Here is a 6,415-nt window from a genome sequence, read left to right as displayed (position 1 = left end):
GTGAATATAAACACTCAAACTGTGCAATTAGAAAACAGATAAAACTCCAGTAGATGGCGCTCAAAAATATCTCAAATTTGTGTCCCTGCTCGGCTGTCAGGACCTTGGTGCCGTGCAAAGGCCTTGGGGAGGCAGCTCTGCCAGCAGCCCTGGACAGCCCCCTCACCATCACTCAGAGCCAGGGGATGCTCAGAGCTGCAGGGCCTGTAACAAAGGTGAGCTCAGCAGTGGCTGGGAACACAGAAAATACACCAAAAGCAAGTGGATTAAGAGATCTGGGTCCTGTGAAAACACAGAAAAGTTTTGGAGAGATGTTGGGAACCAGGACAGTTGTAGAACATGACTTTCCAGGCAGGAGATTGTCTGGCTGCCAGTTCCTGTGCAATCCTGTTGTTCAGTAATGGCCAGTTCTGGGGTCACCTTTAAATTTTGTAGCTCTGGAAGGAGCCTGTTGTATTTCAAAGGCTGTTGAGTAGTAATTCTTCCACAGAAGCACAATTGGTTTTACCACCACCAGGGGAATGGTTTTTATTGACCATTCTGACCAGAGTGAAAGTTGATACCATCTGACTGAGTCCCTGGTTGGTGGCCCACGGGAAATGAGCTGATGGCCAGTTCCTCTGCAGTGCCACAAAGCCACTGCCAGCAGTGCCTCAGCCACTCCAGGCTGGGACACAGCTCTGGGGTGGCAATGCTCAGTGTGGAGCCCAGAGCTCCTGGCTGTCCTCTGCTTTGTGCAGAGGAAAACAAAGCCCTTCACACAGCCAGGGAAGAGAAGCCTCCCCAGGCTGGTTGCCAACAGGCTTCAGTCCTCCTCTGCAGTACTTATCTCTGCTTCAGCATTAGTGTGAGCAAAACACACATGGGCCTATGGATCCTCCCTGGTTTTTCTGTCCCATCCTGAGCTCCAGGCTTCATGCTTTCACTTCTGGTCACTTTACAGACCAATGCACTTTTCTGTGTCTGTAGTCCCTCTAGTCCTTCTTGACATGGAGCAGCCCAGGCTTCAGTGAGGAAGAGGTGGCAGCTCAGAAAAGCCACCTCAGCCCCACTGATGTCAGCTCCCAGCCTCAGCCCCACTGATGTCAGCTCCCAGAGGGGCAGGAGGCGAGCAAAGCAGTGACTGTGATGTGAATGCTGTGCTCAACACCCATGGTTTGTGTCTTTCACAACACTTGGAGCTGGTGGCAGTTGAGGCTACCACACCTATCATGGCCCAGCTGCTGCAATGGAGCAACTTTAGGGTTTTGCCAGGGGAAGAACAGCTTGCTCTCTAAGTTTTTGGGGGTTTTCTTATAAAAGACAAATGAGGTGTTGGTCCTATATACATTTAGTTGCTCATTTTGCAAGAGCTTAAACATCAGCAATAACTTGACCACCTATATGATCTTTCACATGAGTTATATTACTCACTTCAGCAGTTCTGCCTTCGGGGAGAAAAGGGAAAGGGGTGACAGGATGCTTTACTTCGAGCCTGCATTTCATTAAACTTCTGCTGTACCTATTTTGCTCCAGATTAGGCAACAATTTTCTTCCAGACCCAATCATTAGACTTTCTTGAGAAAACTGTTTATAGAGAAATGGTTAAGAGATCAGGATGTTTCTTTACAAGTTCAGTTTGCAAACCTGTGAAAAGTCCTTCGCTTGTATGCTAGCAGAGGTCATTCTTTGAAGCACCATCAGTTGGTGGCAAAGAATGAAATTACCTAGATAGAAGCAAAGCAGAAGTGGCAACAGAGATGGTCATCTATAACATACCCCATGGATTCCAGGGAAATAAGTCTGTTCCCTAATTCACATGGAGGTCTACTTTGTCTTTTTTACTGTGTGAAGCAGCAGATTTCCCTCTGCAGCACAGTGAGGGTGCAGGGGAGAGAACAAAGAGCAGCAGGCAGTGAGAATGTGACACCATCCCTTCCCACAGCGCTCTGGGCTGCAGCTCTGCTGGCTGGATGTTATTTTAGTGGCTGTGCCTCCCTCCCATGCTGTCCCAGGGCCCGGGAGCCGCGGCTCTGACGCCCGGTGAGCCCGAGGCTTATTCATGTTCAGGAATGGGAGGGTCAGGGCCATCGACACACACCAGCATCCTGCTGCCTATTATTTCCTGCCAGCCCTGGCGTTGCACCAAGCCCTAACATGACAGGTGGATGGAGTTCACAAGGAAATCATGTCATGGGCCAGTTTTCCAGGAAAGCTGTTAACTCTATTCACAAACCCAGGCCTTCAGATGGAAAGGGAACGTGGCTGAGAAGAGGCGGTGAAGGGCTGTTCTGCTGCTATTGATGTTTTTGTCACAGATTATTCACTGACATCTCTTGCTGCAGCACAGAAATCTTTACCTCTGCACAGTGCCTATACCTTCAAGAGAAGATTGTGGCTGAATGCCTTTTAACTTAAACCATGGGGACACTGCCTCTGCAAATCCCATGTGGGCATTTGATGTCAGTCAGGCTGCAAAAGATGGTAAAAGAAACTGCCTTTTGCTGAGCTAAATGCTTCCTGGGAAACAGAAAATAATATGAGGTGAGGATCTAAGACCAATGTTAACCTGGGGATTTAAAATATTTTATAAGAATGAAACTGAGGATAAAGTCCAGGATGTATCAGAAACAAGACTTACATATTTTTAAGTCTCCAAGGCACATTTACTATCCTTCCATTACTCCATGCAGTGTCCAACATCTGCAGTTGTATGTTCTTCTCTTTCTTTCCTCTTTTTCTGTTTTTAAAATGTAGTAATTTTGATATTAGTATAGAAAGCACAGAAGAAGAGTTAAGAGGAAAGGCAATCAATGCAAAAGACGTGTTTTTCAAAATTGCCATGTTTGCTACAAATGCAAATTTTAGGATGCACAAAGTCAGGACAATAGAACTCCGACTGGCTGCTCACAAGAGGAAGGATTAGGTCCTGTGTCATGTTAATAGTGACATCAACAACCTGAATAAAAGCCAAAAATTCAAGTTGATTTTGCAGTTTAAGACCATTGTTCTCCCACATGGTTTAGCCTGTAAGATATAGTCTACACACAGATTTCTGCCAGAATTGATAGTTTTCACATCATACAGTGCAGTTCTTGATATGTAATGTACTTCAATATATAAAAGTCCTTCATGACTGGATAATATTTACACTGATATAGCTAAAATGTCATACAAGCTAGAGGCAACAAAGGTATTGGAAATATAAAAGCAAAATAATATCTGTCAATGCTTAGAGGTACTGGTAATATTTATGCAAAATGATGGCTGCCAATATTGTTCTGCTCTTCCTATTTTGCAGCCCATTGTAAAAACAAATTTGGTAAAACCTGCTAATGATATGCACCAACTTCCACCTCAGATATCAAAGGAGCAGTAACCCTGGATTTGACTCTGGATAAGCAAAGCTGAGGCAGGAACACGGGATATTCCAGAGAGTTTGTTCTTGGTCTGACTCTTCCGGATGCTGATGAGCCTCTCAGGCCTCTCTTCGTTCCACACTCCGAGCTGGTTCCTGTTCTCTGGAGCTGCAGTAACACTGCACATTTGGTGTTTGGTAACAGGAGCTCTCCCAAGTGTTCATGGCAGAGAAACTTAATTCTTGACACAAGTCCATGAAACTAACCTTTCTTTCTCTCTCTATTTTTTTTTAACCTGGAAAATTATGGTATTAGAGCCAGAGTCATGTACAAAACACAACACGTGAAATGACTGGAGAATTGTAAATTGGGCGTTTTGACTTGAACAAAATCTAAGCATTGTCATACCAATCTGATTATTATTTTGAAATACTGTCCCAGGCTATAACTGTCTTTGTGTACAATAGCAATACAGGGTGTAGTTACAGACACAATTTCCTGTGCTTAGGCTTTGCAATTATTATTTAAGATTACTGTAACATTTGCCCAGAGCACCAGCGCAATTCCTCTATTAGATAATTTTCTATCCTTGTGAGGGCAGTTTTGCTTGTGCAGTGCTGCCAGGGCTTTCAGGAAGGGATAGACAAGCAATTGTGACAATAAAATTTGCACCAGCTCCCACCCAGCCTCTCCCAGAACTGAAACACCATTTGTGGCATTCAAAGCCTTTTCACACCAGAAGGGAAGGTGTTTCTGAGCTGGAAAGTCACTTTGATCTCTACAGGGTTGCATCCTTCTGCTTCTCAGATTCCCATGAGAAACACCAAGCAGCAATCATGGAGTTCCAGTTGGCTTTGCATCAAAGACTTGGTGCACTGCAGCACCCAGCACCCAGGCATGAAACTCCAAATCAATCCAGATTAGGTCATGGGGCTCAAAATTTGGAGCAGAAATTTTGGTTGGGCTTTAAGAGCTGAAAAGGATGTGTTGTTCCTGGGTGTGTAGAGAGAGAGAGAGGATAATAATGAAAATATCTAAAAGAAATAGATTTGCAAGAAGACAAAAGCATAGACTGTGAGACATGGGTAGGATGTCATCACTGGTCAGTCAGAAAAGATGCTACTACTGCTTCAGACTGGCCCAAAATCAATGCAAATAAATCATGGGAGAAAAGTCAGTTCCTAAGGCCATGTGAACACTCAGCGATGAAACCTTTGAAAACACCTTCAACAGCCTAAAAATCTCTGCCTGAACTGCTCATAACCTTTGCTTTGCTCCTGCAGGAGACCAGGATCAGGTGCTGGGATTCTCCCACATAAAATTACTGTTTTGCTCCTCTGACTGAAGGACAAACAAGCCTGACTTTGTGCACAGCCTTTCATTTGCTTCTTGGGATGAAGATGCTTGCGCATGTACCTCATCTCTGAAGGACACAGACGATGCTGCTGAGCTCAGCAGCCCCTCTCACCCAGAGGCCTCCCAGCCTGTCCAGTTAGGTGGTGCTCAGGAGACCATGGTGTGCCTGAAGCTTTGCTGTGCCAGGGTCACATCCAGGGTCACTGCAATGTGTCTGTCCCTGCACACAGGGTGGGTACTGCCCAGGTGCTCACAATTAGCAAGGCAGAGGGTGGCCCAGGAACTCTGCTGTGTCCTTGCCTATGCACTGCAAAATTCAAAGAGAGCAGAGATAAGGAAAGGGAAATCATCTCCAGTAGTAGCAGAGCAACTCTTACTCACTCCTATTTACCTTTCCTGAAAAAAAGCTGCTCCAAAACCCTCATCATCTCCATTCCACTGAGTTTGGCTTTTCTTTTTTGACTTGGAGCTGAGCCTCACCTTGTACCTCTACCTTCCTTTCACAGCAAGCTCAGCTGTATCACAGTGATGGCCAAAGGAGAACCCATGTTGGGAAAGACTTCAGGAGAGGGCAATGGGCAGGTCCTGCTCTGGGCTCAGCCTAGGAACCATGGAGCCAAGCTGCCATACACTTAGTGGAAATCACTGCATCTCTACAGTCCCTGCAGTTCTCTCCTCAGCAGCCCCCAAAATTCCACTGACGAAAAAAGAAATGGGGAGGGGAGAGAAGGAGTCAGAAAAACTATTGTGTTCCCAGGGAGGGAAAAAGATGAACAGCTCTATTTAGCTTATCCAGCTTTGCTGATGTCAATCACTTCTCTCATTTTAAACAGGAAAGACACCACTTTAGTCCACCTGTTCCATTATTTATCATGCTATGCGTTTCCCATGAATTGTCACTCATGCAAAACCTGTACATTGTAAGGGGACACCCTAATATTTTTAATGACCTTAAGCAAAGTGATTGACACTAGACACCAGTGTCAGATGTTCTGGTGACGCAACATGTTCTCCTAGCAGCAGGAAAGCTTCCTGCCGTGATTAAGTGAGGGCTATGGAAGTGCTAAAATGTGTTGTCAGCTTTCCTCTGATGCAAGTGATTTTATTATAGCGTCTGGTAACCATGGAGTGTGGCAACGCAAATACTGACCCCAAACATCCCCTCCTGCACATATAGCTCACTCTATTTAAAACACAAGGTGCAGCTTGCAAATCCAGGGATAAGTTATGGATGTAACAAGCTTAAACCATGGAGGGCAGAGGAAATGGTGGCACCTAAGCCAGAATTCCTGGGTGGTTTCAGCAGGAGAAGTATAGGGATCCAGGATGAGCTGCAGAAGGAACCCCCTGCAGCACCTCTTTGGCAGGTGGGCTCTGCAGCAGCATCACCAAAACTGTCCTGGCTGCCAGAGGCTCTGAGGGCAAAGAGAAGACACAGGCCTGTCTCATCTTGGTAGTGGAGAGCAAAAATAACACCCAGCCCTTCTGAGCCTGGAGAAAGTAAGGAGGAAATTAAAAGAGAGGAAAAATAGAAAGAGGGCTCCATGCAACCCCTTTGCCTTCTCATACACACCAGGGTGGAAACCTGTGACTCAGCTCAGCACCACCTGTCCTTCAAGGAGAAATCGTGTTCTGGTTTGCTTCAATTTGGGACAAGCCTCTCAACAATCCATTAACTGAGAAAAGTTGGAAGACCTCTACAACACAAGAGTTGCAGAATC

Source organism: Molothrus aeneus, chromosome 26 (assembly GCF_037042795.1).
Source record: "Molothrus aeneus isolate 106 chromosome 26, BPBGC_Maene_1.0, whole genome shotgun sequence".
Lineage (NCBI taxonomy): Eukaryota > Metazoa > Chordata > Aves > Passeriformes > Icteridae > Molothrus > Molothrus aeneus.
The sequence above is the reverse complement of the archived record's forward strand: the minus strand, read 5'-3'. Positions refer to the sequence as shown.